Here is a 13,929-nt window from a genome sequence, read left to right as displayed (position 1 = left end):
TAAGTATATGGTTGGCGCTTGCCGCTCTATCCTTCTAATAAGCATTGCAAGCAGTATCGTTTTCTTAGCTTCTTGCATTCCAAACCTATTTACACGCGTTAACTGGTTGGTTACATCCATCTTGTCTCATAGCAACATCTCCTTACGTTCAACATTGTCTCTTTTCCTGTGTCCATTCCATCTATTTTCATAGCTGCTCGCACTGGCGTGCTATCCTTGTTAGTCGGTTTTGTTCATTTGCGAGTCTGTCCAGGCCCTTGTGTCATTTCCACTGGCCCTCCATTAAGGCTCTTTGGGTCTCTTTGTGGACCGTCTGTAGGTACTCTTCATTTCGTTCAGCTGCTGGTATGGTTGCTTAAGAGGGTATCGTTCAGCCCATGGCTGTCTCGTTATGGGTGCTTCAACAGATACGGCTCTTCTGATGTACACTGGGCAGAGTCCCAGCGCGGCTCTCTGTTGGTTCATTTGCTCCTCATACGTCACATAGCTTGGCGTGTGTGCTCCTGGTACCTCGAACTGGGGGGCAGGGGTGCAGGCCATGCTCGGGACCTCCTCTACGCTGTGTATGTGGTTGCTGTGGTACTCTTGTTCAGAGGAGAATTGCCTAGCATTTCGGTGCTGGACTGCCCCTGGGCAGGACAAAGACTGATATGCGGGGACATTTCTTCTCTGTGAAAAGAACAGCGAGCTAAAGGCTTGGTTGAGACTCTCCCAGGGGCCATCCACCCAAGAACAAGTCAATGGGCTGTGTTCGTGCTGGTAGAGAGTTTCCCAGACCCTCCTCTATTTTGCATACCAAGTAACTTTGGGTCTCACCCTAAGTTACCAGGGGAATCCAGATGTGGACCGCTAGCTCACTGCTCTTAGAGAGGCACAGCTTCACCTCACTGATGATGCCCAACTAGGCTGAAACATGTGTTTGGGGTTGCTGTGGTACTCTTGTTCAGAGGAGAATTGCCTAGCATTTCGGTGCTGGATTCCCCCTGGGCAGGACAAAGACTGATATGCGGAGAAATCGCTTCTCTATGAAAAGAACAGTGAGCTAAAGACTTGGTTGAGACTCTTCCAGGGGCCATCCACCCAAGAACAAGTCAATGGGCTGTGTTTGTGCTGGTAGAGAGTTTCCCAGACCCCCCTCTTTTTTACATCCAATTTGATATCACACATGTGTCAGCTCTTTTGAGCCAAGCTAAGCTGTGGAAGGGGATGTGTATTCGGGGCAGACAGGTTGAGCCTGCCAAATGAGAGGGAACCTGAATGTCCAGGCCTCTTCTTTGATCTCTTTGGTAGTGCAGATAACGCCCTCCGCCAGGGACAGCCTCGCAGCAAGCAGCTGCCCATGCGGCCAGGCCTCAAAGGAGCACACCCGTTCATAGGGAGTAGCTTCACACCACGGTGCTGCATTTCTAAAGGCCTTTGATCCTCGTGAGAAGGGAAGGGGTGGGGTTACAGTTGTCGGTAGTGCTCTGTTCAGTGGAAGGAGACTTTCACTGTTTTGTTTCTCTCTGCTCCTCTCTCTCCATCCTGTTCTCTCCACTTCCTCTAGAGAAAAGCACTTTGGGTATGATGTCAGAAGGTCACTTCTTTCAAGAACAGGGATTGGGCCACTAAGGCAGGCTAGCTTTAGTTCAATCATCTGCATGTCTCCCACACCTTTTTGGTTAACTCTGGAACAACATCTGAGACGGATTTACTGAACCTCTTTTGGGAGAGTTGTACTTTCCAAAGCCCTCAGTCGGAGTTGAAAAAGGAGTAGTTCAAGGCAGAAAATATCTCTGCCCTCTACCTGCTCCCAGGGCACATTGGGGGTTTATTTTGCTGTTGACAGGACCTGCAAATCTGCTACAGACTCTCCTAAAGCTGGGAAAGCAGACCCTGAATGGAATGATCCTGTCCTCGGGTCCCCCTGAACAGGCCTCAGAGCATCTGGAGGACTAGACCAGCTGAAGCTCCCTGTTGCGCCACACTGAATTAGTCGCACTCTGTTCACCACCCATAGAACCAGAGGGATTATGCCGGAGCTGTCTTTTGCGCTCCTCCACCCATTCGAACTGTATCATCACCATCTCAAACCGGCTGAATGCTGCATCGTTCCCTTGCTGAGCCCGTCACCTTATAGGTTCAAATCAACTGCTCTTTGCTGTCATCGAATGGCTCCTTCACTGACCCACACATCGGAGCAACCTGATAACCAATTCAACGACCGCCGCCCACTGACTCGCACCGCTGAAGCATCACTCGTGGACCCTGTCCAGCAGGTACAACCATACTCAGCATGGCCCCACCTCAAAGAGCTCCTGGCAAACAGTGCAAAAGGCATCCATGAAAGCCCCCCTTTACACAGGACCGAACAACTGCATTCGCCCCTGCTTGATGCTCGCTTGCTGCTTGGGACCACATGATCCTTTGTATCTGAACTGAGCTCCATCCTCTGACATCAACGTTTGAAACCAGGTTTGACACTGCCAACTCACCAAAGAAGCCAAACACGGTACTGTTGACCATTACCTGCCATCTTGGACCATGTGGGCCCTAGAGATTGGTTAAGTCAGTACTGCACCTTCTTTTACTCAAAGACCTATCCATTTATGTGGTTGGTAATTTGCCTATCGCCCCTGTATTCACGCTCAGAGTGCCACTTTCTTCAGTGTATTGCAGATGGTTTGTTTGATTAAAGTATACATATTTTTATAGAACCTTGGACATTCCCTTTATTTTGGACTGTATTACTGTGTTGTTTGGGGCACCACTGGATCACATTCACAACCCTCTTAAGAGCATAGCTCTTATCAACCCAATTTACAACAAAAGGCAAAGGAGGTATATCTGTTATCTGTGCCTGTTTTACCTTCATGATTGCATTGGCTCTTGGTTTGTAGAAGTGTGAGGGCTGAGTGGGCATTTTTACCCCTACTCATCCTTGTACTCCTGCAGAGCAGAATCCAATTTGTCACAGCCTGGCCGGCGTGTGATGGTCTATTGGCGCACTGTCTGTCCCTCAGGAAGGATTACTCTGTCGCAATATGGAAATAAGTTGTCTCTAGGGTATCAGTGGTGTACCGCCTATCTAACAGGGATGGTCAAGGGGATCACCCTGTTTCTTTTGCCCCAGTCTGGGGTGCTTAATTTGTGACAAGGGCCCTCATTAGGACCCTGGCGTTAAGGGTTTAACAGCGCTGTAAAAGGTGTCGGCGCCGTTAAACTCTTAACGCCTTACTACGAGGTCCCTTTGCGGGCCCCGACCTTAACGGCTGGTCTAGACCAGCCGTTAAGGTCGGGGCCCGCAAAGGGACTCCTGAGGTAAGTACGGTACCGCAATTTGCGCAATTTGCGGTACAATTTGCGCAATTTGCGGTACCGTACTTACCGCCTTCCCCATTCCCATTATGCCCTATGGGGCAAAAATGGGAATGGGGAAGGGCCATGGTGGCATGGGGAATTACCGCCCCCCCCAACCTTGGAATGGGGTGGTAATTCCACCAGAATCCTAATGAGGGCCAAGGACTACTTCTTTTGGTTTAAATAACTTCTTTTTTGAGAAGCCGTTTTCTACTCCATTCTAGACCCGAAACTATTATAACAACTGAATACTAAGGGATTTGTTTTGACTGGAGACAAATGTGAGCGAAATAAATCAAACTTCCTTCCTGGATCATAATCATCAATCCTTCCCTCTCTCCCTTAGGCTCCACTTTCCTGGTGGTGGGGCATGTGCACTTGCAGTCTCTGGGTTTTTAAGTGTACTGCACTTCTTTCTTGGCTGCAGTGTTTTTCACTCCTAGATATATCTGCACTGCTACCACTGGGCCTTGCGTCATAAAGATGGGCCAGACATCAGTTTCTTCATGAGCCTGGGCAGGATTGCGTTGGGACAAGTATTTGTTGTGCTTAGCCCCTTTTTGGGTTGCTAGAGACCATCTTGGCTAAGTCTCCACCACCCAAGTCAGAAGGCCCTTCAAAGCCCAAGCTCCAGGCCAACCCCCTCTCCTGCCTATTTTTCTTTAATCGTTCCCCCTTTCCACAACTGCACTGATGATTTCTTTCCTCGATCTGATGTATTTCGCCTCCTTTATTCTTCTATGTACCACAATGCTCTAGTCTCACCCTCTTCACTCCCATCCTGACTACTCCTTTACATCCTCCTTTCTATTTTGCTCTCTTCTATTCTTCACCTCTTTCTTGATATTCTTCTGTATCTTAAGAATCTTCTCCTCTGTCGCTTCTCTCTCCCATACTCTGCGTTCCACCTAATAGGTACTCCTTTGCTCATTGGTCACTCCTTTCCTCCTTTCACACATTTCCTTTCTCTGTATCTGCCTGGCCCCCAAAACAGGTGGTACTAAGACTGGAACCTAGGCCCCAGGGTTCTGTGGTTATGGGGTTCAGGGTATGGGTTCTGTGGGCTCCATACCCTCTAGAGGTGGAGTTTTGGGCACTTGCCAGTTTGGACTCTTTACATGGATAAACAGAGAATGACTGTCCCGGGTGCAGACTTTAGAACATAAATGACAGAGTAAATGTGCACTATATAACTGCTTTGGGCTGAAGGAAAAACATTCTTTCAGAGTGGTTTTTAATTGCTTTGCTTCCTGTGGACAGCCATTATCTCCTATAGCCCCTTAAGTTATTCAGTGGTCTGCATTCTTTTTTATGGCCAGAAATGTTCCATTGCTGCAACTTTGCTGCTCAGCGCATCCCCCTGATCCTGTTTACCAGACTTTTCAGTTTGTGATATTTGGAAAATGTTACATTGTTTTATTCACTCTCCATATCCCTATAATGAAGGAGGGTTCCAGACCTCTTCCACATCAGGAAGAAACAGCCAACCTGTGACTACAGGATGTCAATTACCCACTTTTTGGAATCTGCTTTTATTTATTTAATTTTATGAGCTCAGAAAAAGGCCTGCAGTTTCATTAATTGTTCACTTATTTATGTCATCTTAATATTAGGAGTTTTGTTTTAATGTGTATTATTCATTTGGCACTTTATGTGCAGGTTCTTATGTATAGTTTAGTAGTTATTTTGTTCTCCCCCCTATAGTCAGTGATACTGTCCTGATGGCCCCTGCCACCACATCCACTTGGTCTGTCCCTCTGGCTATTTTAGCCCTGCTGTTGCTGAGGTCACTGCATGTGTGGTGGTCCTCTGACTTCGTGTGGGCAAACCAGCTCCATGTGGGGGCTGCTCCCAGCTTCCAGTAATCTATGCTTGTAAGTATTTTACAGGCCCTGTTTAGATCCCCTTCTTTGAAGGTTGTTGCTGCCTAACTGTTTTTTCACCTGCATGCGCCTCTTTTTTCATGTACACATGCTCATGCTTTTTCTGTGATGTGTTTAACATCTGCTGTTAATAGCTGCACTGCACTCACTTTGTTATTGACTCCCACTGAGTGATGTATTTATGTAATTTTATTTAATTGCACTACCTCTAACCACATCTAATGATCACTCTCTTTGCCATTGAATTTTCGTATGCCCGTGTTTCTGATGTTTTGAGCACTGATAAACTGTTGATAATGTTGATTACCTCGACATAGCAGCAAAATATTCTTTAGGACAATGCTTTAAAGAGGGATTTTGAATCCCGTTTCATGGACAGGGGTCCCAGCACATGCCCAACAATTTGAAATCTGTCTCCTCCTTACCTACAATAATCAGGGTAAAGATAAGAAAAGAAGTAGGCTTGGGCAGGATAGAGGGATCTTTTGACTCTCCTCCCCTCGCAGAATTTGTATGCCCCACCCTCCTTGGGCTAGGGCCCAGGTAAGAGAAGGGGGATTTTAGAATGATCCACCACCGTTCCGACCCGTCATGGAGCTCATTTAATGATGGCATCCCAGCCATGGAAGCAGCGGTTTCCTACAGCAGCTTTCAGGATGCTGTGGTTTGGGTGAGACTATCAGGGCGGCAGGCACTCAGGGCAAAAGCGGACATCCAGTCAGCATTCAGTCCATGACAGCGCATACCAGTGGCTTTGCTTTCATTTTTTTAAAGAAATGCTATTTTGACAAATGTCTCCCCATGGGTTGCGCCATTGCCTGTGCATATATTGAACAATTAAGTTCCTTTCTGCAATGGACCCTGCAGAAGGCTATCCCAGGGGTGAGAGTAGACTTTTTCTTTACAGGACCAGAAGGGTCTCCACTGTGTAGCTCCGCTATGAAACAATTTAGCGAATATCATGCATGTACCAGCGGCCCCACTTGCAGTAGAGAAGACAGCAGGGTCCACCCATACCCTCCCATTCTTAGGGATTGAGATTGACTCCACCAAAGATAAAATAGATGACTTGCTAAGGGCATGCAGGATCCTCTTTCTCAGCATTGGCCCCACTCTGTGGCACTCGCTTCCACCTCACATCCGACACCCAAGACTACATCACATTCCGCAAATTACTAAAACATTGCTCTTTCCATAACACCAATGACAACCCCAAAGATATGTCTGAACTCCCAACAACCCAGTGACTAAAAAAACATTCAAACTCTCTGCCAGGTGTTCAATGACCTCTGATCCTACCCACTAGATAGGATGGATGGATGGAATGCATGAAGGGAATGGATCGACGAAATGGTGGGGAGAGATGGAAATAGAAAGCAAGACTAGAGAAGGGCAGGCCAATAACATAAGAGACTGCAAGAAAGATAATCAAAAGGAGTATCAACCACAACTGAGAAAATGGAAAAAACAGATATAGCCAGAGTAATGACATGAGAGGAAGAGGAGTTATATCAACCGATACAGCGAGCTATAGCAGAGAAAAAGCAACAATAGAATGCAGAGATGGGAGAGGCAGAGTGACAGCGAAACAGACCGCAACATGTTGCATCACAAATTTAAGGGTGAGAGGCAGAATGTCAAAGTGAGAGACAGTGGCAACAAAGTAGCAAAGAGAAGGAGGGATGGAGCAAAAACATGGAGTGGCGGTCAAGCAGGTAGTGCCAGGCAGCAACAGTATGACCGAGAGCTAGAGAAGTGATGCTGGTAGAGTGAGGGACTTGATTTATGAATCACCCGATGTAACTAGCTGGGGCATCTGTAGTAACTCTTAACAGAGTTTGTGCCCAAGTATCATGATGGTGAAGCTGGGTAGTATGCATCTACAAGGTTCTTGTGTGTGGAAAATGTTTTCCACAGTTGCAATAAATTATTTAGAACGACTTTGAAATACAGCTGTTTTGTCACTTATGTTTTCGAACAAAGTTGTAATACTGTGAGTATCAATAGAAAACCATAGAAATCCATAGCATACCTTACCTTGCCTTGTCCTTAGTTCCCATCTCTAAGTCATCCTATCCTTACCCTGATAACTTGTAATACCGTCAGAATCAATCTTGCAACCCTGCTCTTTGATTTCTAGTGCTAGCGCCATCTCTTTAATAATTTTGCCTTTTGTAAATCCTAGGCCCTTAGTCCTATTTCGAGTGATCGGACTGGCTCTGCCGGGGTGTGCGCTGGGGATCTCGGGTTGAACTCGCAACTCAACCCTGGAGCTTACTGTGTTCCTCTTTGGTGGCCTAACCTGAATGCCCTAGTGTAGAGTAAAACAGTTCTTGTCAAAACTGATTTCCTTTCCTTTTTCACTGCTTCATTTTCCAAAAACGCACCTCATTCTATCTTGCATTGACTCAGTCAATTAACCTGCTAGAGATTTACTTTTTCTTAAAAACCGTTTGGGTAATTTCTGGCGGGAATTTCAAAGTTTGCAAAGTTTCCAACGTGTCATTTTGATTGCAAACTGCTTTAAATCTTCCACTCATTTTTCGAACTGTGTGCTCTTGCCAATCCATTGCTTGTGATTATTTGTACCCTTATGTTGTTGCTTTAGTGAAGAATTGTATTTGCTTCAGGGTTTTTACACACATTCATTAATTCATTCATCCATTTCCAAGTGTCATTTTTAACATTGCCAGGGTTTGAGATCCATTTTTCGGGAAAGTTCCGATTTCAATTATTTTTTTCATTTGTCATTCCTTATTGCCTGCTGCTTCTGTTTATCCACTCAGAATTGATTCTTGTTGGGTTGGGGAACCTTGCTGGGGGAAATTCTAACTTAAGTGCTATCTTTCCTAAAATCAAAAAGTGCTCCTATTCCGTGGTGTTTTGTAGATGTGTCACTAGAAGGTTAAACTAGTGCATTGCTTACATTCCTATTGTTCTTATCACCTTATTGGTGATTGCTGCCCATATTAAAAAGTGTATGATTTCTTTTCATTTCAAAATAATAAATAAATATTGTATTTTGCTAACCAGCCTGGTTCATGGTCCATTGTGATCCGGGGTATTTGAAAAGGGGGTGTGATATGAGTGGTGTATCATCTCAAATATTGAATCTAACATAAAAACATAAGCATTTCAGTCGTGCGCTGCATACTGGGCCGAGACTAAGGTGGACGTCGCTTGATTGAAATCCTTAACAAATTAAATTAGTAAATCAGTAATTTTAATCTCTGTAGTTAGCTGCTGTACATGGATTTTAAGTAGCAGTGACATTCTTGACGGAAAGACGAATTATGTCATCTAATAAGAAGGTCAACTTACAAACAGGACAAAGTTTATTATTTAACAGTCCTGCAAGGGAACAGATGTTATCTTGCTCCTTGTATTGAAGTCGCTAGAGGGAGTTGGTTATATGTTTGGTGGTAATAAAAATGATGCCCAAGGCCAGGGTATCTGCGGTTTAATTGTTTTTACAGGTCATCAGAGGCTGTATGTTCTGGAGTTGTGGTTGCATAAATTAGTAGGTCTTCAGAAGCGCCAGAAGTCTGGAGTAGTTCAGATCACAATCAGTAGTTCAAAGAAGATCCTGTTTATTCAACCCTTCCTCTATTTGCTAAAATATGTAAGCGGACTATGTGCAATCACACTTAAAGTTGAAGGCCTTAGGCCAGTTATTGCTAGCAGCGAATTATGTTTTCAATACCATTGTTTAACCATGTACTGACATCATGGCCGACTATGGATGAATCCTAAGAAGAGGTGTGTCTGAATATGATCTGAAGATGACTATTAAGATAAGACTTGCCAATGAAAATGGAAGAATTGGGAAAGGATGGGATTTCTCTGAAGAGGTTTTTGTCCAATCATATTTGGGGGTGGATTGTAATAAAGTGTCTGGGAGTGTTTTAATTGTTGCAAAAAGTATATAAAATGTCAACTGATGTTGTATTGTTCAGAGTTGGGTGAGTTTGGTCCTGCAACACCATCTAACCGCTCCCCGGTGCTTTGTACAAAAAACCTGCTTTTTGTACAACCGTGTACTGACTTCTTAAGTAGTGGGACTGTTTGAGTTACGGTGAATAAAGGCCCATCCGCACACTACTTGTGAGATGTTCTCTTGTTCTTCAGCCCACTGTGTGGCAAATTGTGCTTACGCTACATTATAATGTTTTTCTAGGTCCAGGATCGCGAACCCTCCCCACTCATATGGCACTGCCAGTGTGTCAAAAGTGAAAAGTGGGCTTTATTCACCCAGAGAAATTTGAGTAACATGCTGCTGGTTCTGTAGAAGTATTTGTGATGGATATTGATATGCACATTCTGGAAGATATATACCATTTTGAGGGTATAATCATTTTAATGAATGAGGTTCTGCCAATGAAGGACGTGGGCAGTTGTATCCACCAGTGGACTTTGTGTTCTAGGTACACTACAGTTTTTGTGTAGTTGTCCTTATATGATGTGTACATATCAGTGGACACCAACTCCACTAGGTATCTGTGTTTATGTGCTTGCCACACAAGCACCACAGCTTCTCCTATCCTTTGTATCCCTGTGGTCAATGGCATTAACTCTGATTTCCTACAATTAATCTTCAGGCCCAAGAGTTGCCCATTCTCATTTATGTCCTTCATAATCGATGACAGAATAGACCTTGGATGTTCTTTGTAAAACAGCATGTCGTATGCTTAGAGAGACATGACTGTACTGCTACTCCAGATTTGAATACTTTGTCTCCCATGCAATAGGAAACAGGCCAACTGCTCCGAAGTCAGGGCATATGGCAGTGGGGACAGTGGACACCCTTGCTGTGTGCCCCTGGTTAGAATAAACAGTGTGGATGTCGTGTTGTTCATACGGAGTATTGCTCTGGGGAACCTACACATTAATTTGATCAGATGAATATAATCTGCTCCCAACCCTGTGTGCCACAGCACCTTGAAGAGGAAGGACCATTCAACCGAGTCAAAAGTCTTCTGTGTATCCAAAGTGGCTACAATTGTGGGAATCTTTGGTGAATGTTATGAAGTATTGAAATTAAAATGTCCACAGGTTGTGCTGTTTTGCCTTTCCTGGAATTAAACCCGATTTGCCCTTCTTAATTAGATGTGCCACGAGCGGTAGGAGCCTGTGTGATGAATTACCATCTGGCAAAGGTGTGTAACCCCTGGCTTTTTAAATTGGTATTAAGTAATACAATTATGCAGGTAATTTCATCTCTGAAAGAGCAATCTGCTGATCATATTCCCCTTCCATAAACTCCACACGAAAAGCATAGCATGGATCTGTGTCCTGCTGCATCAGTATCCTGATTTGCAGCGCCTGCTCTGCGAGTGGCACAGAGCATGTTCAGAGGGCACAGTTGCCCATTTGACAGCTGCAGTGACAGCCAAGCCTCTGTGCCAAAACTATGATGATCATAAATAGCCCACGATGGTGGCAGGATAAACTGTAAGAATATAGCTATGCCTGAGTTAAGGCATAGTGCATGGGGGTATGATCATTGCAGCCACATCCAATTTGATATCACACATGTGTCAGCTCTTGTGAGCCAAGCTAAGCTGTGGAAGGGGATGTGTATTCGGCGTAGACAGGTTGAGCCTGCCAAATGACAGGAAACCTGAATGTCCAGTCCTCTTCTTTGATCTCTTTGGTAGGGCAGATAACACCCTCTGCCAGGGACAGCCTTGCAGCAAGCAGCTGTCCATGCAGCCAGGCCTCAAAAGAGCACACCCATTCATAGGGAATAGCTTCACACCACGGTGCAGCATTTCTAAAGGCCTTTGATCCTAGTGAGAAGGGAAGGGGTAGGGTTAGAGTAGTCGGTAGTGCTCTGTTCAGTGGAAGGAGACTTCCACCGTTTTGTTTCTCTCTGCTCCTCTCTCCATCCTGTTCCCTCCACTTCCTCTAGAGCAAAGCACTTTGGGTATGATGTCAGAAGGTAACTTCTTTCAAGAACGGGGATTGGGCCACTAAGGCAGGCTAGCTTTAGTCCAATCACCTGCATGTCTCCCACACCTCTTTGGTTCACTCTGGAACAACATCTGAGAAGGATTTACTGGACCTCTTTTGGGAGAGTTGTACTTCCCAAAGCCCTCAGTCTGAGGTGAAAAAGGAGTAGTTCAAGGCAGAAAATATCTTTGCCCTCTACCTGCTCCCAGGGCACATTGGGGGTTTATTTTGTTGTTGACAGGACCTGCAACTCTGCTCCAGACTCTCCTAAAGCTGGGAAAGCCGACCCTGAATGGAATTATCCTGTCCTCGGGTCCCCCTGAACAGGCCTCAGAGCATCTGGAGGACTAGACCAGCTGAAGCTTCCTGTTCTGCCGCACTGAATTAGTCGCACTGTATTCATCGCCCATAGAACCAGAAGGATTACGCCGGAGCTGTCTTTTGCACTCCTCCACCCATTCGAACTGTATCATCACCATCTCAAACTGGCTGAAGGCTGCATTGTGCCCTTGCTGAGCCCGTCACCTGCTAGGTTCAAAACAACTGCTCTTCACCGTCCTCGAATTGCTACTTACCGACCCACACATCGGAGCAACCTGATCACCAATTCAACGACCGTTGGCCACTGACTTGCACTGCTGAAGCATCACTCGTAGACCCTGTCCAGCAGGTACAACCGTACTCGGCCTGGACCCACCTCAAAGAGCTCCTGGCAAACAGCGCGAAAGGCATCCATGAAAGTCCCCCTTTGTACAGGACAGAACGACTGCATTCACCCCTGCTTGATACTCGCTTGCTGCTTGGGACCACATGATCCTCTGTATCTGAACTGAACTCGATACTCTGACATCAACGTTTGAAACCAGGTTTGACACTGCCAGCTCACCAAAGAACCGAAACAAGACACTGTTGACCATTACCTGCCATCCTGCCCCATGTGGGCCCTAGAGATTGGTTAAGTCAGTACTGCACCTTCTTTTACCCAAAGGCATATCCATTTATGTGGTTGGTAATTTGCCTATTGCCCCTGTATTCACCCTTAGAGTGCCACTTTCTTCAGTGTATTACAGATGGTTTGATTGAGTAAAGTATACATATTTTTATAGAACCTTGGACATTCCCTTTATTTTGGACTGTATTACTGTGTTGCTTGGGGCACCACTGGATCACATTCACAACCCTCTTAAGAGCATAGCTCTTCTCAACCCACTTTACCACAAAAGGCAAAGGAGGTATATCTGTTATCTGTGCCTGTTTTACCTTCATGATTGTATTGGCTCTTGGTTTGTAGAAGTGTGAGGGCTGAGTGGGCATTTAAACCCCTACTCATACTTGTACTCCTGCAGAGCAGAATCCAATTTGTCACAGCCTGGCTGGGGTGTGATGGTCTATTGGCGCGCTGTCTGTCCCTCAGGAAGAATTACGCTGTTGCTATATAGAAATAAGTTGTCTCTAGGGCATCAGTGGTTTTCCGCCTATCTAAGAGGGATGGTCAAGGGGATCACCCTGTTTCTATTGCCCCAGTCCGGGGTACTTAATTTGTGACAAGGACTACTTATTTTGTATTAAATAAGTTCTTTTTTGAGAAGCAGTTTTCTACTCCATTCTACACCCGAAACTATTATAACAACTGAATACTTAGGGATTCGTTTTGACTGGAGACAAATGTGAATGAAATAAATCAAACTTCCTTCATGGATCATAATCATCAATCCTTCACTCTCTACCTTAGGTGGTGGGGCATGTGCACTCACTTGCAGTCTCTGGAGTTTTAAGTGCGCTGCACTTCTTTCTTGGCTGCAGTGTTTTTCACTCCTAGATATCTCTGCACTGCTACCACTGGGCCTTGCGTCTTAAGGATGGGCCAGACATCAGTTTCTTCATGAGCCTGGGAAGGATTGCGTTGGGACAAGTATTTGTTGTGCTTAGCCCCTTTTTGAGTTGCTAGAGACCATCTTGGCTAAGCCTCCACCACCCAAGTTAGAAGGCCCTTCAAAGCCCAAGCTCCAGGCCAACCCCCTCTCCTGCCTACTTTTCTTTAATCGTTCCCCCTTTCCACAACTGCACTGATGATTTCTTTCCTCGATCTGATGTAATTCCCCTCCTTTTCTCTTCTTCGTCTCAACCTCCTCACTTCCATCCTGACTGCTCCTTTACATCCTCCTTTCTGTTTTGCTCTCTTCTATTCTTCACCTCTTTCTTGATATTCTTCTGTATCTTGAGAATCTTCTCCTCTGTCGCTTCTCTCTCCCATACTCTACTTTCCACCTCTCAGGTACTCCTTTGCTCATTGGTCGCTCCTTTCCTCCTTTCACACATGTCCTTTCTCTGTATCTGCTTGGCACCCAAAACAGGTGGTACTAAGACTGGGACCTAGGCCCCAGGGTTCTGTGGGTATGGGGTTCAGGGTATGTGTTCTGCGGGCCCTATACCCTGTAGAGGTGGAGTTTTGGGCACTTGCCAGTTTGACTCAACATACATAAACAGAGAATGACTGTCCCGGGTGCAGACCTTAGAACATAAATGACTGAGTAAATGTGCACTATAGAACTGCTTTGGGCTGAAGGAAAAACATTATTTCAGAGTGGTTTTTAATTGCTTTGCTTCCTGTGGACAGCCATCATCTCCTATTGCCCCTCATGTTATTCAGTGGACTGCATTCATTGTTATGGCCAGGAATGTTCCATTGCTGCAACGTTGCTGCTCAGCGCATCCCCCTGATCCTTTTTTACCAGACCTTTCAGTTTGTGATATT

Source organism: Ambystoma mexicanum, chromosome 8, assembly GCF_040938575.1.
Source record: "Ambystoma mexicanum isolate Mex_15411 chromosome 8, UKY_AmexF1_1, whole genome shotgun sequence".
Taxonomy (NCBI): domain Eukaryota; kingdom Metazoa; phylum Chordata; class Amphibia; order Caudata; family Ambystomatidae; genus Ambystoma; species Ambystoma mexicanum.
This window is presented reverse-complemented; position numbering follows the sequence as displayed.